The 24,944-nt window shown below is 38.5% G+C and overlaps 1 protein-coding gene across 3 annotated transcripts in view; it reads left to right on the top strand.

The window, feature by feature from the left end:
* Positions 1-24,944, top strand: part of METTL22 (methyltransferase like 22) — a 660,197-nt gene that overhangs the window by 173,256 nt on the left and 461,997 nt on the right. The window lies entirely within an intron of this gene.

Here is a 24,944-nt window from a genome sequence, read left to right as displayed (position 1 = left end):
GATTGGTTTGTTCTGGAATATGTTTTGCAATTACAATAAGAGATTTAATGTTGTTTTGAACTCTGCCAAAGTCTGATTACATTTTCTGTTTTGGCCTAAGTAATTTCTTTGTGCTTCAATTTTCTCCGTATAAAATGTCTAGATTGCAGATCCTGGTAATTAACTGCAATTCTGATTTTTAGTTCAGCACAAGGTTAACCACCTTCCATAAAGCAAAATCCTATTTATTCAGAATGAAGGAATTATAGGGAAGATATAAAGTAACAGAAAAGCAGTTTACATACAAGTCTGGGTTACACGAAGTCACCAGCGCTGACATGGAGCTCCTAATAGAAAAGCAGAAAATAATATCATCTTGAGGGTTTAAGACTTCTGGAGAGAATTTAGAGAAATATCCCTGCGTATGTGCTCTATGCTTATGACTTTTCTTGGACAATTGCTTTTGGCAGCTGAAGACTTCACTGGGCTTTGATCTGACACTATACAGGCATTCTTATGTTCCTAGAAATCAAGACACCTCTAATACAGATATTTCTTAGTTTTCAATAGTACTGCAGGTATTCATGTTTTTGTGTCAGGCTACCCAGAAGAACCGGTAGAGATTGAGCTTGGTTTATTTAAAAAACAAGCCCCAACCTGAAGATGTTTACAGGCCAAGTAGACAGGATGGACAAAGGCTCGGGGGAAGTAAAAGTAAGGAGAAATGACGTGATCTGTTCAAAAAGAGACAGCAGGAGCTGGGAGAAGCCTCAGGGTCTTGCTTGATTGTTTTTCCTGTAGGTCAGCTTAGATTTGATTTTGTTGTTGCAGCTTCTTTTATATTTATTTAGAGCTTCATTTCACATGCTTAATGCATCTCCTCATGTCGCCATCACCTTCTCAGTTATTTATTCTCTTTTATACTAATGTATGTCATAAGTCTCAAATTATCTCAGTCAGGATGGGAGAGTTAGTTAAGTATTTTACATGCTTAGAGGTGATCGAGATTCAGTTCTAGCTATCAGTATGTGCTTTCATCCAAATGTTACAATATTGCTTAGATCCAGTATGTTTTCCTTGCTTTTTCTAGGCATAAGTTTTTTTGTTAAATTGGAGCATTCTGGTATTTGTAGGACTGAGCAATTATCCAGCCTTACTGTGTATGTCAGAGTGCTAAGCTCTAGAGAGGCCGAAAACTTGTCTCTTCATCCAACATGAACATGTAATTCTTCAGGGGTCCATCTTTCACTGCAGAGAGGCATGCATTTTCAGTGATCTTGCCAACAAGAACTGAATAGATTGAAGCTTTTTAAAAAATTAGACAGGTTCTTCTGTCTTTTTTTGTTGTTGTTTTCTTTTGCGTTATTTTATTGTTTTTGTTGTTCTTGTCTTGATTTGTTTCTGTTCTCCAAACTACTTGACTTTTTCTGCTTATAACTCTTTTTACCTCCTCCTGTGAAAGACTACCGGTGTGTCCCCTGGTAATTGTAGAATGTGTGCTGGAAGCTCCTTCCTCGAAGATATATCTATACAAAAATTCTCAGGTGGCTATTGCTCTCCCTTGATGTGTGTAGTTCTTTCTGCAAAAATAAGAAAATCACACTCTGTCATTCCCAAAGATGAAGTCAGATCTTTCTTTCTTTCTTTCTTTCTTTCTTTTTTTGAAGAATATATTTTAAATCACAGTCACTTTGAATTCCTGTATTCTTTTTATCTGCACGCTCCCCAGTTCTCCTGTTTGACAGCAGCAGGTAAAGATTCTAACCTCTCAAAAATTATACTGCACAGCAATCATGCAGAGGGTGTAGGGGGAGTTGTCATTCCTTGTGCTTCATAACAAGGGTGGGAGGGGGATGTCTATTACATGCTAAAATATTGGAGGACAGTATGAATACAGTAATTCCAACCTTACAATAGACTTGGTGGAATAAACAACAAACACTCCTAATGTCTGAGGAAAGGAAACCTGCTATTCATCACCTTCATTTCAGCAGCGTAGTTAGATGGCTGTATATCACATCTGATATCCTTACTTAGAAACTATTGCACCTAGCACAGCAGAAAATCTACTTGTGTAACACTGAGCTAAGCCAATACACACATTTGGGTATTACTTACAGAAGTCAAAACAGGCATGAGACTCTCTTGTACAAATGAGTATACATTCCAATAAGAGAAGATTTGTAGATGAGAATTGAGAGAGGTGTAGGAAATGGAAGAGATGAGAGAGGACATGATGACTGTTTTTCTTGGGAGATTATAAAGACAAAGCAATTACAGTGTTTTCAGTTTTAGTTTTGGTGCAGTTCAAAGCCCACCTAAGCACTGACCAAGACTCAATACAGCAAAAGCACGCTCTTCATTTGGGTCAGAGCTCTTTGACTTGGAACACTGACAGTGTTGTTTACAACTTTCTGGAAAAATGGAAGCATGCTAGGGCATGAATCAGTGCAGCAGAAACATTATTTTTTTTTACTCTCCTCCAATGCACGTTTAGAATTCAATTTGGAAAAGCTGGGAAAATACTACTTTGTATTAGTCTTAGCGCTGTGCTCTGATGACGTGGACATGTTCAGCTGGGTATTTATTACTCCAAGCTGATGGAACACAGGGTAGTGTGTGTCAGAACAACTTTGGTAATTCAGTGGAGCGTGCAAGCATGGGGTATCTGTAGTCATAAAATAAATCTGATTTTTACACAGCTGCTTTGGGTCCATGGTTATCATACGCCTCTGCTCTGTAGCCTTGTCACTAGAGGAAAAGAAGAAGGCTTTGCTTGTTCCATTTCTTTTTTCTGCCGTTGAGTCCCAAAACTCAGAAGGTTGCTAAAAGATTTGGGATCTCCTTGGTTTAAATAATAAATGGTAAGAATGATAACTGTTCTTTAGAATTAAAATACTTATCTCTGTTGGTAATAATATTTCAGAAGTACCAGTTAACCAAATACATATTTCAGAGATGCTCTCAGAAAGATGAAATTTAAAATCCAGAAGTGAAGTTCCACTTCTCCCCTGACAGTGGCCACACTGCCGCCTCCTTGTTTACTTGCGAGTCACATACTGCCTTGATAGGTAAACTGTGAATATAATGTGTTCCAGTAATCCACTGCAGTGACCTAAAAGCACTCTAACAGGTGATCAGATTATTGTGAACAAGAGCCTAAAAAATAGCATTTACCAATGTTTGTCACACACACACACACACACACACAGAGAGAAAGAGAGAAGCTAAAATGATCTTTGGCTATCGTCTCTGCAAGGTTTTGTATCCGTGCTGCTGTTTCAAATGGCAATCTGTCAGTCTTTACTGTTTGCTTTTCAGAGCAAACATTATAACTTAAAAAATAATAATAAATACAAGTAATAAACTTTCAAATTTACAAATGTTGTTGGATTGAATTTAGTTTTACGAATATCAGCTTTTGTGTGTGTGCACACTTAGAAAATGTTTCAAGAGTAGCTTAGCATGTAGTGCTATGAAGATGTCATTCTCACTGAAAAAAAAAATCTAAGAGCATTGTTTTGGTCATCCATGCTCGTCTGAAAAAAAAAAAAACAGAAAAGAAGCAATGCATTTCCACTTTAATACTGTGTCATATAACTAGACATCTATAGCTCTGCATACATTATTAATACGACTTTATTGCCAGCTTTATTGGTTTCACTACTGCTTCTCCTCTTGGGAAGCCATGTAAAATACAAAGACTGCACAAATGCCGACATTACATGAGCCACTATATACAAAGCAAATAACATTGCACAAGTACAAATATTCACTTGAGTTGCTTCCTGAAATTCACATAACATAATAACAAATAGTCCATAAATGCAATCCCCCTAGCTACTACTATTATTCCAAGTATTTTATATTTTTATCTAGAACACTTGTGCTGCTATTAGAATACTGAACAAAATTTTATTCCTACATTTTGTGACAAGAAAAGAGAATTTCTATTAAGCAGAAACTGAAAACATGAAATATTATTCAGAATCACTGTAACAATATAGCAGATACTAAGGAGGTGTAGTGCTCAGTTTTTCTTTGATTCTAGAGAACAGGGTTTCTCTTTCATTTCAAAAACGAGTTTAAGACTTGAACTGAAGAGACAACAGCAGTGTCGAACACATATGAAAGGAAAACACTGCAGGCAGGATTGTTATCGGAAGTTAACCTCAGGAAAATCACTGACGTTTTCCTGTGAAAGCTTCCTAATCTATTGAATCTCAGACTAATTGGTACAGGCCATCAGTTCAATAATCCCCAGCCCCTCCAATTACAGGGTGTTTTTTTCTGTGTGTGTGTGTAACATGTAGTATAGTACTTCACTAGATGCTGAGTATGTGAGAGCTGGTGATTCAGTCTGGAAATGTTGTGTGGTGTTTTGTGTGTATATACATGAGAATCATTGCAAGGACATTGGTTCTGTAGTGCATGGTGGTGGCGCTGCAAGGAGCTCCAGGCAGTCTCACTGCACAAACAGGTGGTTCCTCTGCTGCAGTGTGCTGTAGGTTCCGGTGATGGATCCAGGATGCTCAAGCAGATTCTTTATGACCACTTCACTGTAATTTCTAAAGGCACATTCTCCTTAATTTTTTATCAGATAATGTTTAAAAATGTATGCAGGTATTTATTTACTTTCTCTAACATCGGACCTTTTTTGTTCTCCTACTTCATCCCTCCTCTCACTCCACACAATTTCTTACCTTTCATTTTACTCTATTCCAATTGTAACCTTCTGATCACCTTCTTCTGAGTTTAAGCTTCCCACACTAAGCTTAAAAATATTTATTTCAGGGCAATTTATGGTGTTATCAGAGCAAATTGGTCACAGCATCTTTTTAAGCCTTGGTTTTGGTAGCTCTTCACCTGGCTGCCATTTGTTTCTGTTCATTCCAGTTCATGTTCTCTGACGACTTCTTGCACCTGTGACTATGGTCTGTCCTATCCTTTAGACCCATCCTGGTGGCCTTGAGGATCTCATACAGGCCATGTTGAGCAGCCCATGGGCCCCAGGAGCTGGAGGGCTGCTTTGTGACATGCCCTGTCTTCCAAGGAAAGCTTCAAAGCTCTGCTCTCTGAGTTCTTTGCTATAGCAGTTGTCATGGCTGGATTTCTTACCCCAGTGTATGCTAACTGTTGAGTCCCAGCCTGAATCACTGATTGAGCACCTGGGGAAAGGACCCGGTCAGCCCTGGGAGCACAGGTGATGGCAATTCAGTTGTGTGACCAGAAGGGGTGGAGCCTGGCTGCACCTCTCTTAGACCTCATTTAAGGGACCGATTGCCACTGGGCAAGGGTCTCTGGTTGAAGATCCCTCTCTTGTGGAGTTTCCCTTGTGAGCCTACATCTTCAGAGACGGGTGAGCACTTCTTCCTTCATAATGCCTTTCCATCGCACCAGTCCCTTTGTCATTACACCTCCTGTATCATTGTTGCTATCGTGTTGATCTTTCTGATTGTTACACCCAGTCACCTTGTTTTGCAAGGTCAAGCTGCTGCCTTTCTCAGGGTTTGGAAAGGTGGTTCTTATCCCTGGCAGGTCTTCTAACATAAAAGGAGCTCTCCGTAGCAAACAGAAACCAAGAAAAGATGTATAAAGGTCTCCATGAGTCTGACACTTCATGCTCTGGAGTGAGTGCTCTGATTTCTCCATTCCTACCCCTGTCAGCATTGATAAGCTTCCCTTACCTGACATGAGCTGTTATTGCCCTTGACTGCTCTCCATTTATACAAAGGTTAACTCTCCCCCTCTATCTGTGCTTTATAGCAATATACGGTTTAGAAAGCAGTGATTCCATTGAACACCAGAACAGGCAAATTTGGCTTAGTTTTTTTTTTGTTTGTTTGTTTGTTTTTCCTAGATAGTAGACCATTGAGTTGATGCAGCTTAAAGCCTTTCTCACTTCTGACAAATCTCAGGAGAGGAGCTACAATTGTCACCCTAACAGGGGAGGTGACGGGAGGAGCTCATGGTAGAGAGGGAGGGTACAGCACGTGTCAGTTGCGTCTGAAGTTCTGTCCCACTCAAAAATATTCTGTTTGTTTTAACACTCTCTGTTTTAAATATCCCGGAGTGTGACATCAGATGGCTCATTTGTATCTGGATGTGAACGGGGAGAGTTACACATCACTGCAGGCAGGGCAGGAGATTCTGACTGACATCCCCGGAAGGGGAAAAAAAATCCTCTTGTGCTTCCTCAGCTCTTCCACTGACCCACAGTCTTTTCATTGATGTAATCTAGAGAAACCCGTGTGAAAGGCTTGGTGCTGCATTTCCACAAGTGCAGTCAGTGGGCTCAGTTCTTTTCCCAGTTTCAGTATGCTGTTCTTGTTCACGTTGCGCTGGTTTTGCGTGGTGGAATGGTTAGTCTTATGGAAAGACAAGGAGAGAATTTTTGTTCTGCATTTTTCATTTCAAGTTACTTCCTAGATATAGAAATTATAACATTTGGAACACTCCCACTCCTCTAACAACAGGCTGTGTAGGTAACTTTATAGCTGCATTTTTTTTCCTTTTCAGTTCCCCAAAGTCTTATCTGCCCTGCTTCTTTTTCTTCCTGCAGGAAACAGGATCTTCAGAGGGTTTTCAGAAATCTCTTTGTAATATTAGTGAACATGTACAGGAAAACCCTCAGGTTATGTTCAACTCCTGATATCCTTCACTTTAGATTTAAGAAATTCCCTTAAACTCTCATTAGTGGAGACCTTCTCATTCCTATAAAAGTTTAAAGAAAATCTGTGTCTAATCAGAGATTTAGCACGGCTCCTCTGTGTGGCTGGAGAAAGGAGATTCTTTGCACTTCTCCCTTCATTCTGGAGAGAAGGCAACTGTTACAAAAACGTGTCTTTATTGATGCGGCCCTCTTTCTCCCTCATCACTTTTCACCTTATTATCTTTTCCTCTCCTCTGCCTTTTGCAAATCTTTTAATTGGTGAGGGGAAGAAGTCAGATTTTGATTAAACACTGGTGAAACTAGGCAGGGTTATTTGTTTTCCCTCTGCTCCTGTATGAGCTGACATTGCTACGAAAGCACCAACTCTGTGTTTTTGTCAGTTTCTCACAAAACCTGGCCTGCTGTACGTTAGGGTATTTTATTTGTGTACTTCTGAGAAGAGTGGCACATGGATAAAGGAGTGAGGTAGCTGGGTTTGGTGGAGTTTCTGAGTTTCTTTCTCTTTTTTTGTCATGAATTTTGAGCTATTTCATATGGTTTTCAAGTTCTCTCCTTCATGGAACCAAGTTTCTCTTGTAAATGTGGAAAATTACACAGAGTCAGGATGAGGATAAGCTGGAAAGTATCCATAACTTTTAACCAAAAGAAAGAAAAAATGAGAGTGAAGTAAAAAAACAAACTGTTATTGTTTCAGAAGTCTTAAATATGAACGCTTAAGGGCCTGATATACAATTGAAGGCTTTTGAGTGAGTATTGCAGTCCAGATTCTACCAGAAAATAAAAGTGCTCTTTTGTCCCTGGGCAGAGAGCTGCCTTCCTCTTGCTCTCTGGGGCTCACAATTAGCTGCTGTCTGTGACTTCTTTTTCTGAAATAACTGTGGGACTAAAATGAGGGGGGGAAAAAAGCAACCTGTTCTCCTCCCCAGGTATGTTTGAATTCATGGATGGGGCTGGGGGGCAAGAACAAACAAGAAAAAACCCTGCCTTATACGTTTCATGAGAATATTGGATGCAAAATATGGCTGACACTTACTTAAAATGAAACAATGAAAAGATAGTACCCCAGCATAAAAACGTCTGTGACTGGCTTGTCTTCTCTAATTCACTGATACGATGTATGGGCTTTTTCAGATTCCTTTGAACAATTAGGAGTCTTAAGGAGTTCCTGCAGCTTAATACACATCAAGTGACCTAAATCTCATAGACAATGCATATGTAACTCTAGCCCTAAGCAAGTGCTGGACAAAACAAGATGGTTTATTTCCCATTGGAAAGCCAGCTTTAACCTATTTGGTTTTGCTACAAAATACTTATTATCATTAGAAACCTGAAATGCATAATGCTGCCGAAATGCTGCAACCGTTTTAGCTATGTTGAAGTTAAAATTTTAATCTGTTCTGATTCCAGAGTTAATGCTGAATTTTATTTTTGTTTGGATCAAATCATGACAGTTTAAGGTATAGAAAAGAAGATAATATGGCAGAGTTTTGGAAGAGAAGACTTTTGGAAACTATTCAGAACATGTAATGCTGGAAGATATTCCACTAACGAGAAGTGCAGGTACACTGTACTCAATGAATAACATATCAAAAAGAATCAGTGTGTTTCACATTGCTGTATAAATAATGGGATGTATCCTACGAGGCCCATCCATGGATAAATAAATCAGTGCATGGTTAAGTATCTAATGCAGGGTTCCAGGTGGATAGTTTTGTATTATAGAAATGAACTTTTATTCATTGGGAAAAGTGACCTCTAGTTGTAGGCAGCAGCAATTTTGATGGCTGCTACTAAGCTGCAAAAGGCACACTAAAGGCACGCTAAAGGTTGCAGTGTCGCTTGCACCATTTCCCACGGATTACTTTTCTTCTTGTGAGTTCTGTTTCTTGGGAACTTTGTTTTTGTGGTCCATTGTTTTTTCTTAACAATGGTACAATGGTACCAAAATGAGGTACGACTGCATTCAAATGTGCCTATTGCTTTTTTGAATGAATACTGAAGTACTTACCTCAAACTCAGCTCATTTTGTTGGGCTCTGCCACTAGAGGATAACTGTTGATTGCTTTTGGTTAATATCGTGTGTATTTAGCACTGTTTTTGCTTATGAAATTCCTCCCCATTCAATCAGATCTTATTTATTTTATTTATGTAGGCCCATTATAAAATTATGTAGAACATGCAAGTTTCTAAGGGCCTTGTTCCCTTAATTAAACAATTAACTTGCCATTTTGGATTTGATCAAGAAATGATTGAACATGACAGACTGTCTCTCCTCTGGAGCACATAACTGTGTCAGGGTCAATTATGTTTCCTTTGGAGTCAGAGAGAAAGGGGCTTTCTCATAAATTAGAACATACTACTGATTTACAGCAGTAAATACCATACCTAACTGATTTAGTTAATGTTCTTATAAGATTAATAAAATAATCTGGAGACAATTTGGGATGTCAATGAGGTGGTTAAGAATTAAATTACAGCAAACTGAAGAAACCCATCAGCTGGGTGAAATTTTTGTTATTTAGGAAAACAAGACAATATCTACCATGAAGCAAAAAGATATTTGGTCTATTAAATTGTGTTTTGGGAGCTGAGACTGTTTCTCTTCATAAGGATATATTACTACATGAATATTATTAATGCACAAGCCACTGGCAAACATTAGCATCAGTCTGATGGTTTTTTCAGAGCAAAAAGCATAAATGCCTATTTCTGGAAGAGCAGTGGAGCTGTAAATTCTTGTTCTCTACTCAAGTATCAAAGCCATCTTTGTGCTTTGGGGAGGACAGGGTGCTTGTTGGGGTTTTGGAGGCTGTAGAGGGAATTATTTCTAATCTAACTAGCTTTGCTAATATTGAGGATTACTCTGTCCAGGGGATGCAATACATCAAGACGTTTTCTTGTATCTTAAGTTTGTCATTAAACCGGTTGTCTGCATCTGTCTGTTGGCCTATATTATTGTACCTGTTGGTGTCAGGGGATGATAAAAAGTAGCATTAAAACCAAGCATTGTAAGTTACAACTGTGCAAGGAAATGCAGCAACCACGTGGAGTCATTTCCTACAATTTACGTGGAAAACATTTGCTAAGCATCTTTGGATAATATGCTTTTTTTCTTCCATTTTTTGCGAAGCTGAAGGCATTCTTGATTTTATTCCCAAGCTTATTGTAACTTTATTATGTTTTCAGACTATTTACTAGAAACAAACATGTTCTTTATGCACTATTATAAAATGAATAAAGAAATATTTTAAATAGTGCTTTTATCACAGAACAAAGAATCTCTATAACTGCTTGCACTATATTAAAATGAACGCCATTCGTTTTGGCACTTGTCTGTCAGATGCTTGCAGAAACTAAGTTATTTGCATATTAGAAACTGTTCACAGATACATTGAATAACATTTTATTAAGGACATCTGGTCTGCTAAAAATCTGCCAAAAGTTTGGATCAGATAACTGCAGCAATCCTAAATTATTGAAGGAATATGTTCTGAAAATGTGTTAAAATGACTGTCCTTCCTTCATTTCCTAGCTTGTAAACTTGATTATTCTGCAGAAGCTGATCTTGTCAGGGGTCTGAGCGTCCCCTCAGAGAACAAAGAAATATCGCATCTGCAGTTACACTTATCCAATGAAAAGAGTGTACTCAAATATGCTAGTCTTAAAAATGATGAATAAAAATTAACTTTCCAGGTAAACTGATGTATAGCTATGCATTTCATAAAATGACTAAATCAAACACGTGCTTTAGACTGCGTGCAACATCTGTAGATTATGTGGAAATAATTTAACTTCACTCTCTCTTCATTACAAATATTCTTTAGAATAGAGCTGTGCGTTTTACATTACGGTAGTTTAATGGCTTGTTGCACCAATATAAGTATTTTTTAGGTGTAATTCAATAACCTGTTCTTTAATGAAAATTAAAATGTGACTCCACCTCTTAGACTTTTTTTGCAGTTTATATTTGATGATACTTAATGATGCCAGCGTCTATATGCCTTCTACATCCAAGTTCCATTGTATTTTGACATGTCACTGTGAAAGGGCCTAGGGTTCCTGTCAATCGAGCTATGTAGAGTAGTAATTAATTTTGCTATAAGAATGTCAGCATCTGAGAATTTCTTGAGGTAGGGCTCAGCCTCTGCCCTGTCCTAGGCTGATTGGCACTACTTCTCTTTTAATAGCATGGAAAGGATGCTTGCTCCTTGTGGCTTTCAGAAAGCATAATGTAAGTTGTGCTATTGACAAGGAACAAAAGGGTGAGTCCTGCTGTGATTTGCACATAATAATTCAGTTAACTTTAATAACGGATGGTGGGGATGGCATTCCGCAGAAGGTATTTCTGGGAGAGACCTGCCTGTAACAAGCACTAATGTGGGTTTATCCTGCAGTCCCGCTGTGTGATTCTTTCAGCAGTAAATCAGGTTCAGGACAGGGGCTTTATCTCCGAACCATTTCAACCCACCCACCCTCACAGTGGATCGCACTGTGTGCATATTCAGCCATGTGAAGGGCTGTTCCATGTGGCCACACGTTTTCCCACTCTGTGAAACCATTCTTCTCCATGAGGATATATGGGTGTGCATTTCAAGTAGCACAGTTGGATCACGTAAGCCTGTCGGGAGACGAGCAGAAAGGGTAAATTAAAACACAGTGAATGTGATTGCTACATCCCCCCTCCATGCCAGTTTCACTAAAATTATGGTTCTCTGACTGTTTTTCAACTTACTCCTATAAGCATTATCATATGTAAGTTTGACATGAATAAACACTACACGTTGGGTAGCTGAAGACCAGTCAATGATAAGAATTTCAAACACAACCTGTGCAGATTTCAAGGATGTAACAGTACTGGAAACAGAAAATGGCCAGTGCTTCATGTTTTAGAAACATGTCATTTACTTACTTGTCACACAGCAAATATGGCTGAAAGAATTGAAGTCGAACTATGCAAACTATTTAAAACACGGTCCAGATACAGTGTCAAACTGTCTAGTTTCAGGCGACATTTCATTTTGAACCTTTCAACGTGTTCTTTAACAAACTGACGGTGGTGTGAAAACTTACATCCTATTTCAGGCAAACCCAGGCTGATCTCGGAGTGCATATGAAAGCCACAGAAAAAGCAAAATAGACTTTCTCCATTTGTATAAAGAAAGGCTGAGAGAATTGTGGTTTTCAGACTGGAGAAGAGAAGGCTTCGGGGAGACCTCACTGTGGCCTTCCAGTAGCTAAAGGGGGGCTACAGGAAAGCTGGGGGAACTTGTTATCATGGAGTGTGCTTACAGGACAAGGAGCGATGATTTTAAACTGAAAAAGAGTATTTACATTATATGTTTAGATTGTGTTTAGATGATGTATAAGGAAGAAATTCTTCACTCTGAGGGGTGGTGAGGTGCTGACACGGGCTGCTCTGAGAGCTGTGGGTGCCCCGTCCCTGGAGGTAGCCAAGGCCAGACTGGATGGGGCACTGGGCAGCATGTGCTGGTGGGTGGCAACCAGCCCAATGGATGAGCTTTAAGGCCTGCTCCAACCCTAACCATTCTGTGATTCTATGGTTCTGTTTACTTTTATATGCTATTTCTGCCTTCACCACGTTTAACTTCTGACCCTATGAGCCAGGGACAATATTTGTTCTTTGCCAACAGTAGCATTCTGAGTTTCATTTTTTCCTGATTTTTTGTTTAAACTGTGAACATTCCATTGGTAGAGAAATCAAAGTGCAATGAAAAGAACTATCTTTTTTTGTTTTGCTTGTTTTTGCTTCTTTTTTAAAATTACATTATTCAACTCAGCTCTTGCTGCTCAATTGAATACCCGTAGAATGCTTTTCTTGTTCAGTAAGGATAGAACATTTTCAGTAGGAATGTATCTTTCTGGTTATAAGAGTGGAATTTCCCCTGCCGCAAACAGGAAACTCATTAATTTGGCTGCTTCATCAGTGGAATGTAGGAGTGTTCTGTTTCACTTGATGCAGGATGATGGAAAGTGAGTACCTGTGATTCCAGTTTTATAGAGGTAGAAATAAGTCTTATGTTTCAGTGATCGTCATTGCTGAATAGATGTAATATTTACTGGCCACTCAGGAAAAAAAAAACGAGGAAAAGATTATAATTTCATCTTCATTACTTCCAAAGTCAGAAAAAAAAAGAAACTTTTTTGAAGTCGGTTTGAAAATGAAATAAAAAAAAAAATGCTGCTTAATACTTCAGCCAGTTTAAACAATGTTTAGTGAGTTATATACTGTTCAGCACGTCCTCCAAATTTAATAGCAAATGATCATTGTTTACAAATATCATGTTTTTTCTTTTGTTTTCCTTTATTAATTTTCATTGATTGGTCTTTTCTCTATCAAATTACTTTGTTTTCTCATCACTGATCAGTCACCATACGACGTGTCACATACTGTGTACTGGAGAGGAAAATAGCAGTCTGTTTTCAGAGGTAACAATTCACAAACAACTTACAGTTTGAACTTATGTCATCTCATTTAGATAGCAAATATTTATGAACAGTGTGCACCTCCTAGGAAAATCACAATTAGCTTGTAAATTAGTTGCTAAATGAACACACCAAATATTTTGCAATTCATTATTAACTCTTTTTCCTCATCTTACTTCCAATCTTTATGGCTCACTTAGATGGATAATACTCATTATCAACGTATGTGTTCTCAAAAGGATTCACAGCAAGTTATTCCCCTGCTGGATGTAACTGCTGTTGGAAGGCAGGGTCACCTCCAGTGTTTGCTTTGTTGATGTCCCCTTGGCATATTTGGCACTTCTGGTGTGTCAGAGGGAACTGAAGTGGGGAGTGAATGTCAGTTTACATTCATCCTTCAGTGACGATAGATATCATTCCTGCTTTATGAATGATAAGGATTGTTCTTAGTCTTTGCTTTTTTGTTTACCCATTATTGAGATGTTTGGTTGGCACTCTGTTCTTCATTCTTCCTCTGCTGGAATATCCGTGGATTCTGATTATTTCTTTCTTCACTACAGTTCTTCTCTGTTCCTTCACTTGTTCTGTATTTTGGAGAGCGGTCCGAAAAATTTCCAAGGTCTAATGACAGTTAAACTATTTACTGTCTAGGTTTTTATGTTTCCCAGCATGAGTGAAAAGGAGACATGTATTTTAGTAACTTAGTTTTCTGTGCAACCAGCTGACTTACCTGAACGTAGCTCTTTGGCAAGGAAATGACAGACTCAGAAAACAAAGTGTGAAAATCAGGGACCTCCCAGAAATTAAGAATACACCTTAACATGTGCAGGAGTAGAATGGAAATTCTTTGCTGTGTCTTCGGCTGTGAGCACAGCTGAAATGATTGCAGATTTTTCTTCTTTTTTTCCTCAGCCTGGGAAGGTGAAAGCGTCTCATTTTAGAGAGAAGGTTGACTACTTAAGGGGAGCCACGGCATCTCCAAAAAGAGAGGGAAGCAGAGGGCCTCGGCTCACTTACTAACTTGAGTAAGATTTGTAATGTGCAGTAGAAACAGTCTAATTGGGGCTTACATGCAGCAGCTTGCAATTGTGCTTTCATCCAAGACAGTGCTGGAGGCAGTTCAGTTGAACTAGCTGCTGAAAATACAGACATCTCCCAAATTACTTGTTTAAAATCTGCCTCCAGTAAAATTTACTCCCTGCAGCTGCTATCATCTCTTCTACCTGGAGCTGTGTAACGTTCTCCTTGCCTGCAAATATCTCACTGGGCAGCACCACTGATGCATCATCAAGAACAACAGAACGCTGCGTTGTGTATAAGCTCTGGAGAGCCTGAAACCTCACCAAGATGCTGTTTACAGCCTGCTCATGGATTTAGGGCTGCTTCTCTGATGCTAGAAGCTAACTATCTCCTTAATTGTAATTAAAAATGAAAGTCCCTAGGATGACGTGGATGCTCACATGTCAGTATGTTTTCTTATCTAAACTTAATCTGCGGATAAAACTGAGGGGTGCCAAAGAGCAAAATTTACCACTAATAACGTACTCTTGCCTTGCCTTTCCCTAGCATCTTATAGCCTAGAGAGCAGAACAGTCTGTTAAAAAATTCAGCAGACGGTCTTTTGTACTCAATAACTAACAACACTGAAACCCTTGCCAAGAACTCTCAGTGTGGAGAGGGAGGAGGAGAATTTTACATGTAGCGTATGAAAATGGGCTTTTTGTGAAGTTAATTCTGGAAGGTTTCAGCCTCAGTATAAGGCCACTCTAGAGCGGTGAGATGGCTCATTCTTCGCATTAAATTCTATTGCAAGTTATACAACAGTGGTTGAAAATTTTCTGACAGCAAGTTTTTCCATCACAAAATAGCAATTCATTGAATCACAATATGTGTTAGGACAGGGCTGAATGGTTAAGACGTGGCTTTCTGTACTCCTCTTTTCTCTCAGAGGAAGTAGCCCTTGAGATCCTGATGTCAGGCTGCTGTGAGAGCAGGCTCTGAGCTCAGCAAGCATTTCCAATCTTCCTTCTCCCACTCCCTCTTCCCCCTGCGTTGCAATTGTGCTCCCCATTCGCAATATTGCTGAGCTGTCTGTAATGATAAATGATGTGCCTTTCTTTAAATTTGCTTTCTGCTCAGTACTAGATATTGGCCGGCTTGGATGTGTGCTCTGGGTGGATAAATTACTTTGGCAAGTCATAGAGAATTTATGCACGTGGCAACAGATGTACCATGTGTGGTAGAATTTTTCTTTGTTGTTCCAATTATGTAACTTGATTTTACCTGAGCCAATTATATTTTCATGAAGATTCGGTTGCTGGATTTTGTGTGTGTGTGTGTGTATGTCAGAAATGTGAACTTTAGTGCTGAAAGAAATGTTGGTCTCAGACAATACAGGCCAATGCAGAGCTCAGCCATTACCCAGCTGCACATCACCCTTTGCTAAGTGCTGCTCTCTTCGCAAGCTTGGGCTGTGTTGTCAAGTGAATCTGTATGGGTTCAAAGAATAGAAACTAGGTTTTGATTCTTAATGAGGATTGTTGTTGCTTGTAAAGGTAGCTGTGGACAACGTTTGAGAGGAGTTTCAAATGTGTAGAACAGGGCTGCAGTAGAGATGAAAGTGTTTTTGCTCTTAATTAATTTAGAAAGTAGTCTGCCTCGATAGAAGCGTGTCATGCTTCATACTATTTTTGCGCTTCTCTTTGTTTTAGCTCTGAAAATAAAGCTTCACATGGAGAAACAAAATAATTTCAGTTCTCTGTGCCCCTTTTCCCCTTCATGTTTAAATGGCTGCTAGTAAAACGTGCTGGGCTTATAGGAGCAACTGTAGAGGGAAGATGTTAAAGGTTGTTTATGTATTTGTAAATCTGTATTCAGCCTTCACTGTGTCCTGAAAAGGGTTTCCATGGACAAATTTTGCTACGGTGAGTTACATTTTCAGGCAAAAGTTTTGCCAAATGTTAAGGCAGCGTGCTAGCTGTTAAAAAAAACAACCTGACAGCGTCATTGTAGTTTGACTAAGCAATATTAATATAGGTGTGTAGAAACCATTCTAATTGCCTTTCTCAGTACTAGTGCCCATGTTCTCTGGATCACTTACAGCTGTAAGTCCTACCCTACAATGACATAACACAGTCTCTATGCCAAAGACAGCATCAGAGAAAAGCTCCTGTTTTCCTCAGTGGGACATGGAGAAGGACTTGTTGCTATCTGGTGACTGGAGATATCCCTTAAGCGTTCTTTCTCATCAAAAAAATGCAGTCAGACTGATAGAGGAGAACTTTGAGGGTTAAAAAAATGACACCCTCCATTGGGGTTTTCTGTGGGCACAGAAGCGAACAACTGAAACGTGATTCTTGGACTGAATGGAACTATTGACATTAACTTTATTTGTAATTCATCTGTGATATGGACTGTTTGTAGTGTGTTTTCGTGCAGCTGGCTCCAAGAATCCTTTTGTATAAGACTTCTGGTCTTCTGGTTAGGATTCTCTATTCTCTAATGCTAATCACTCAGACAAATATTGTAAATAACTTAATTGTAAATCAGTGTTTTACTACATATTACTCAGGACTTCCAAAAACCACAAAAGTCCCTTTTAAATCCTGAAGGAATACGGACGCATGTGTGATGTTGAGGTGTTGAAAGGGAGGAAGGGAAAAGCAGTAAAGCTCTTTCTTCAGTCCACTCACTGTGAATACGTTGGGCTCTCTTGGTCATCTAGGATAGCCATATTGTAATTAAAGGTCACTGGAAGAAAATATTTTTGTCTAGAGAGAGATCTGAACTGAAGGCAGGCAGTTGAGTTTGTGGATTGGGGTAGGGGCCAGCAGCTCCAGGCAGTCCAAGGGCTGAAAGTTGGAGCTCAGTGCAGCTCCCAAGGAGGCATCCAGGGGAAGGGCTGCACCCAGGGCCTCAGCACAAGCTTAATGGAAAAGGATATGGCCCACTGTGCCCTTCTTCCAGTACTGGGGCCTTCCCAAGGACCCTGCATGTTTGCTATCCAAGCCCTTGAAGAAATGCTCCACAAAACAAATCACAGAATCATAGAAACAACTAATCTTTTCTGTACATGTACCTAAAACAGAGAAAAAAAATCAGTCCATGCATTTCAAGTAATGGGAGTTTTATTTAATTATTTTTCATTTCCCCAGTAAATATTCCATTAAAATGGAAAGTATTATGCAAACATATTTCTGTTAGAACCAGGACAGCATGTGCCTGTAGTTCCTCCCCCTCCCCACTTCCACAAGAACTGAGGCAACGCAGTTTGTGATTCAAACGGTAAATCCCAACTCCTATAAATCCTTCCCTGCAGCTCCCTTCCCCCACAAATAACAGCACTGTAAATAAGTGACCAGTCTGAAAAAGAGTAGGTGGTGCGTAATATTAAAAACAGTAGCTTGTTGAGCAAGGCTATTTAATAAGATTCTGAGTACCACATAATAAAGGTACTATCAGCAAATACCAGACTAGCATCTCAGCTAGCTTTACTGGGCTGTGAGTTATTGCTGTGGTCAATAGATCTCTTTTCTGTAGCATTCTGCTTATGTAGGTGATAAATCTTACAGTCTTATGGGAATAGGGTCAGGCTTCTGCTACTCTGCCCCATTATTTTTCTTCTACATCATTTAGAAAACTGCTGGACCGGACCATTTTGGTGCAGCGACTTTTTGTTCAGCTACGTACTAAATTTTATTGTGCATATTAAATTTTAGCTCGGACCATGTTTTAAAGTCCATCTTGATAGAAGATGAAATAAAATCTTAAGCAAAAGAGCAGATAAGAGTAAGAAGTGGAAAACAAACACGTGTGAGAACTAGAAAGCAAATGCCAGTTTAGTGTATTTTTGTAGATGCCCAGTACAAAAAGATAAAAGCAAGTTCTGTTTTTGATGACAATAAGTTTTTGTGAATGCCTGTCGACTCAGAAGCACGAATAACCCAGTAGTACTGGCACTTGTTCAGAGAAATATTCAGTAATTCCATAAGCTCTGGGAATATTCTAACCAAGGGGTGGTTCGAAAAGTTCTTGCTGCTAAAACAGAAGCAACGTAAGGTGATGTTAGGTAACAGTGAATAAAGCATTTGAATCTTTCAAGCTTTTGGTGTCACCTCAGTGCAACCACCTTCCAGGAATCACAGCTCCTGCTCTCCCTGTGTGCACTGGCTCTGATCCTCATGCTCCTGGGAGAGGAGAGTCTACAGCCCTGTGGGTACACGCACTGGCAGAGAAGGGGAAGGAGGAATGTGCTTTTTCTTTTGCCCTTACTCTGAATGAATAGAACAGACCTTTCGGTTTTGTCTTCCATGTGCAGGCAATGGGATGAGACAGACTTACAGTGGTGTCAAGGTGGCAGCTAGTAGAGCACAGAATGCTATTGCAGACATCTCCAGGTGCGTTGGCACCTGCTGCTTTTAGTGTCTTGCTCTGTATTAGCTATAATGTGTTACATGCCTGATGCCACAGTAAACATCACAGCCCAAAGGGGATGAGGACAGCGTATCTCTGCAGAGTCACAGGGTAGGCATTGCTGGGCAGATGCCTCTGTTATTTATTTATTCGTTAGGCTGTATATACTGCAGCAGAATGTTAAATTGCATTTATTAACAAAACAACTGTTTTTAAATTATTTCTAACTGTTAAGACTGAAGAGATTGTAAGGACATTTGTTCAAATACACAACAAGCTGCGAAGAAGAAGAAAGGAATAGTCTGTTTTCTACTTGAATGGCTAGAAGTAAATTTTTGCAAGAAAGTTTCAGCCCAGCTGTTAAGGAAAGCCCCCTAATGTTAAGGATAATGAGGCACGGGAATAGGTCACCAGTCAGGGACTCTCCATCATTAGAGGTCCTTAAGGCAAAAGAGATGTCAGGAAAAAGTGAATGTTTGCAGCATATCAGTACATCCAACCCAGCCCTATTTCTCTTTGATTTTATAATGCAGATTGTCTAAGATTCACATAAATCTTTGTTTCACAGATACAGTCTGTTAACCCTGAGAAATTGGTTGAAGCATTCTTCTTCTATTTCCTTTATCAAAGAACTGTTGTTTTCCTTCCCGACAGGAGTTCTTCCATACCTTTTTCACAGATTTTGCTCTCGCTAGGCCTTCCAGGAAGGTCCTCTGCTGTCTTCTTTAATTTTCCACTCCACAATGCTTTGGTACTGTCCATCTAGCTTGCACAGGACAAGTTTTTCTGTTACACTTCTTTTTTCAGTATCTGGAATGAAGTTTAGGTTTCTTGGGTTTCAGATTTCTGTAGGAAAGCTCTATAGCTCTAATGTCAGGTCTTTGATCATATGTTCTTTATATTAGTCCATACTGTCACTCTAGTTTCTCAGTTAGAGACCGCTGAGAAGTAGTTGTGCAACAGTGGGATAATTGGCCATGCTTTTTGTGAAGGAAAGGTGTGGTGCCATTGAACCATCTGTTAGTTTCACTGAGGAAAGTTAGATTATGGAGTTTTGTTGTTTATTAGCTTTTTTTATTGTTGTTTTTCAGACAGGCTTAGGTGAAAGTACTCAGGATATCTGATACTTAGATTGTATGTCATACGTTTCTTCACCTGTGATGTGTAAAGTCCTAAAGAGAAAACTTAATTATGTGCAAGGATTTTCTTTAGATAATGCTTAAGTGTTTTTGCTACCACTGGAATTGAAAGGTACTACGTTATACAACCTCATGCTTTCATAGCATAAGGCTAAAAATGTGCAGAAGTCTATGTGTTGGATTTTGACCATTCTGAAAAAATGGTGCCCCCATGTTGTAGTGCACAAACTGCATGATAGCTACCTTTTGGGTGCTCATCAGAAGTAAAAGTCTTAGCCATGAGAATATCTTCCAAAACAAAAGACAAAGGAGTACTTTAAGCTGGTTTATGTTATTTTTTAACTTGAATAAGCAACATACGAAGAACAATTTTCTTTCATTACTTAAAAATGGCCTTATACTTTATCATCTAATTTAAGAATAATCAGAACAGTGGCATGGTCTCCTGTAGCATCGTTAAAAGGTAGGGTAGTTCAGTTAGTATTATGAGGTAATAAGAATGGGTCTGAGTAATGAAGTGGCCTTCACCAGCTGTAGAAACATAACCTAGCATAAATTCTGCTTTGATCTTTATCAAACTGATGGTCTTTATAAATAGAAGCTCTATTTTGTTTATTAGGGCTATGCAGGTAGGTTAAACTAGCTGTTTAAAGGAGTCATTAAACATTTCCCATACACTGTTGTAACCATAGGTTATAAGAAATTAAAATACAACACTCTGTGTTGCTGCTAACAAAAGATGCTTCATCACTCTGGCACTTATAGCCACGTCAAAAGATATTCTGCTTTCTATTAGTAACATTTATTTCATAGTCATACCAGTACTCCAGTTTCAGAAGCATCTAGTTTTGTTGTTGCTTTTTTTTTTTTCCTGGGAGCTTTAAATGATTGTAGGTTTTCTTTTCCAAACTGCTGGATATTTTACCTTCTGTCTTTGAATGAATGTTCTTAACCCTGCCTGTTGCAGGGGGGTTGGAACGTGATGATCCTTGAGGCCACTTCCAATCCAAGCCATTCTATGTTTCTTCCTAGTACATTTTCCTTTGCATTTGGTTCTACAATCAAAACCAAACCCTTCTCATTTTTCCTCATTTACCTCAGTTGACTCCTGAAGTGTTCTTCACACATGTATGACTTGCTACCTCCTCATTCAGCACCTTCTGTTTTTCAAAAAGATGCATGTTTGGAAGACAGGAGGCACGCAGCGTCACTGTCAGGGTGTTGCAATCACTTATGGGAGGGGGGGGGGAGAAGCCGTTGTGATCAGTCCATGGAAAATGCACTTAGCTTATTCATCTGTCTGCTGAAGGGCTGGGATGCACTTGAAAATTATCAAGGCATGTGAAATCATTGGATAGTTTAGCTATCCTACTCTAGCAAGTCACTACCAAGTTTCATAGGCGTACAGGTTGTTCTTCCCATGAAGTTGGCTGAATCTGTGACTTTGCAGTTACAGTAGGACAGAACTGTGGAAATCAGAGTCAACCTGAAAATTAGAGTCTGATTAGAAATAAATTACTGTTAACAACAGGACTTATTAACTAATCAGATACTACCAGTATTTAACCTAGCTACTCTTTTTTTTTCTCTTTATTAACTTCTAGACCTGCTTTAATCAAATACAAGTTAATAATTCCAGTGCATGAGTAACTGGGAAAAAGTACTTGTCCTGGCTTGTAACAAGTGAGACTAGGTGATCTAATGATCCTTCTGTTCCTAACTACTAGGACTCTTGTCCCAGAGGTTGCCGTTGCAGTTGCTATAAACTGTAAACGAGTCACGAAAATAAGAGATGTTTTGTCTTTCAGCGATCTGATTCTGCAAGATCAACTGATGACTTGGAATGAAATAATTTCTTACTGAATAAATACTTCTGGCTCTAACTTCCATGTAGTATAATTACTTCTTAACCATGGACTAAGATGAGCATGAAGCTTACATCTTTACTGGGGCATCTTTATGATCTAGAAGTGTGTGTGTACGCTATGTACAGTTGCAAAACTGTCAGCACTGACAAAACGTAGAGATTGCCATGTGTGAGGCCCTGCGAAGGTGACGCATAACACAAATCCCACTCTTAATGGACCTGGCATATAATTGGAAGAAACCTTCTCTTTTAAATGCCTCTTAACTTGATTGGCAGGTAATGTCATTGTTTTTACTGGCAGTCCTCAGTCAGTCAATCATGCATCATATTGTAACACAGATTTTCCTTGATTTCCTGAAGTATATACAGGATTCTGAGTCCTTTGCTAGAGGCTTTATGACTGTATTTTTCCGTGATGGATGACGTATCACAATTTATTTGGTTTCTCATAGCTTTGATAAATGGTTCTCTAGAATTTGTGGTTCTTCCCTCAACAGGCAGCATTAATGCGAGGACACAAAAATAGCTCTTAATGTTGTTCAAAGGCTTTGATATCTGAATCTCAAATCAGAAGACCTTGCAGTTTATTGTATGCAGCGGTGGGCATACTGTTGAAGAAGACACAGTTCAAAATAATGAGTGTTTCAAGTCAAAAATATTCCAGGATTAAAAATGACCTGAGTCTTTCTTCCTAAGAATGTCATCATATTACCTAAGGAGTTTCAGATGCTTTGCACCATAAAGTTGAATCCTAAATGACATACCTGATGTATTCACGTGTTTGTTTTTTCTCCACCAAAATTATTTTGGCTTCTGATTCATGGCACAGCACATGTATGAAAACTAAAATTAATACAAAAGGCAAGAAATAAAAACACTTGCTTACACTGACTGGATTAGTTTTGCCTGTTTCAAATGTTTCATTTGACCAGAATGACCTCCTGACATTATCCAGGAACAGGAATGCTCTCAAATAGCTTCAACCAGTTATTGGACAATACAGGGAAGGAGAGAGCCTGTAATTATTGGTGGCAATGAATTAGTAATTTCTTGATCCCATGTTGAATTATACTGGACGTATTGAGTACAATGGGCTGGTCTACTTTCCTAAAGTCTTATTACCTTCCTACTGGTATGGTATAAATGATAGAACAGTTACTTTTTTTAGTGTCTTCCTTTTAAAAAAATATTGCATTGGTGTATGTATATATCCTAATGAACAAACCAGGCACAGTTAAGGATTAAAAACAAACCAAAAAAAGAACCATGAGAAAACAAGTTTCCAGAGTGTCATGAAATCCTATCAAGAAAGTGATTTAACTGAAAATAAAACCAATAATGCTGGTCTTTGGTCTTCCTATAACCCTGAGACTTCAATTTAATTATATGTTAGTTAAAGCTAGTTCCTGAAAATCTCTTCATTTTTGAAATCTGGTGGCATGAAGTATTGGAGTGGAACGATAGAAAAAAGACTATTTTTTTTTTCCTTCTTTATCCAGAAGACCATTCCATCATCTTTTTTTTTTTTTTTTTTTTTTTTTTTTTTTGTGGCAGTGAAGCTTTGGATATTGGTTTTACATACTCACATTTAACTGCCTACTTGGCCTTTGGAAAGCAAAAAAATAATTATAATTAAATTAGAGTGCTCCTGTTTGTCTTTAGGCCATATTAATTTCTCCTGAGAATGATCAGGGCAGTGCATTGGAATGATGATCAAACACTGTCAGGCCAATTTTTTTTTTTTCCTTATCACTACCTTAGTATGGAAATATTCTAAAGTGATTAAACAGTTCGGGATAAGAAAGCGGTAAAAATTATTCTCACGATTTTAGTGAAATTATGTCAAGTCTTAGTACTAAATTTTATGTTTTTTAGTAGTCTTTTATAGTTCATGGTCTCACGTGCTTTCTCTTCTTTCCGTTGTAATCACACCTAACGGATCATTTGCCTTGATCATCCTCACTTATGTGTAAATCCTCAATAAATGTGTGAGATGCCTCGCAAAGCAGCATTGAAGAAGTGTTCAGAATGGATATTGTTGTTTTTATTCAAAATACAGGTGAAAACAGGGAACATGAATCTGAGATTGTGAATTAGCTAGGCCAGTGGTTAGAGAATTAGAAAATGCACCATAGGCTAATTAACATTTTATGTTTTTCATGGTTATAAGTATTCAACTCATCGGTTTCCTTGTTAGGAAAGGCTTTGATAAGCTTTTCCAGTTCAAGAACATTGAGGACAGAAGTTTCTTGATATTGTGCTTCAATTCATTAACTAATAGGTCTTATTTGGTTAAAAATTTGTAGTGAAAATGTCCCTTCTGAAAGTCTGTGCAAAAATAATGAGGCATTTATTCGTACATTAATTATGGATTGAAGCTATATCTCAGATTGGAAAGTGTCTTTCTTTTCATAATGTAGCCTGTAGGCTGCTGAGCTCTTCTCAGTTATGGTAAAGCAGAAAAATACTTTACATTACTCTATGGGTACTGTACTCAGTCAGTAATTAATGGCAACTTTTTGTTTGTGGTAAAGTTTACGGTGATATAACAGCCTGTGTACAAAACTGTATTGGGGTGAAGATTATCAGATCATTGATAAAGCAGCAAGCTCACAAATGAAACACTGGAACCAATTGCTTAGCTTATGTAGAAATGGAAGGTGGCTTTGTTGCTGTTTCAGCCTGCTGCTTTCCTTACAGACACAGTGCAGTAGCAGAAGTGTGGTGGTATATTGAGATGATTAAAGTTGTATAATCTAACCATTAAAAAAAAATCTTAAAGCATTTTCATATTCCTGATCCTTTCCTTCATGTATGCGTTTAATATTTTATCAAAAAGAGTAACAAAAAGTTCTCACTATGCATGAAAAAAGAATAAGAAATTGAGTTAGCCCTTTTCAACTATCTAGAGTAAAAAGTGTGTGTTTCAAGACCTTTTTGAAGTTGGATCTTTCAAAATCTAGTCTTATGAGCGTTAGTCTCTGTTAATTGGGCAGATACATAGATACCTGTGCAATGACATGCAATATATGAGAGAATTTTAAGGAGAAGCAAATTTTGGATAAGTCAATGAACCTTTTGGACTTTAAATATGAGATCAAAATTGCTGGGTTACCTCTCATTGCCTAATTTTAACTTTGTACTTCTTTCTCTGCAAACTATTCGTGAAAGAGACCACAAATGTATTAGCATGTATTACGCTTACATTTGATAGTGAACTCCAATCTGCAATCTCTGAAGTCTTAAATTCTAGGGAAACTCGTTTGTAAAAATAGAAGCCTATGGTTTATTTGCTATACCTGATAATGCGATTTATGAATTAGTGGATGTCTTTAGTTTTCATCATTGAAGTATGAGAACAGCTTTAAGAGACGTGCAAAAAATGGCATGACTTGTTCATTTCACAAGTTTATACAAATCTAGACAACTT

This window comes from Gallus gallus, chromosome 14 (assembly GCF_016699485.2).
Source record: "Gallus gallus isolate bGalGal1 chromosome 14, bGalGal1.mat.broiler.GRCg7b, whole genome shotgun sequence".
NCBI lineage: Eukaryota > Metazoa > Chordata > Aves > Galliformes > Phasianidae > Gallus > Gallus gallus.
Note: the sequence above shows the minus strand (reverse complement) of the source record. Positions and strands in the feature narration are given on the sequence as shown.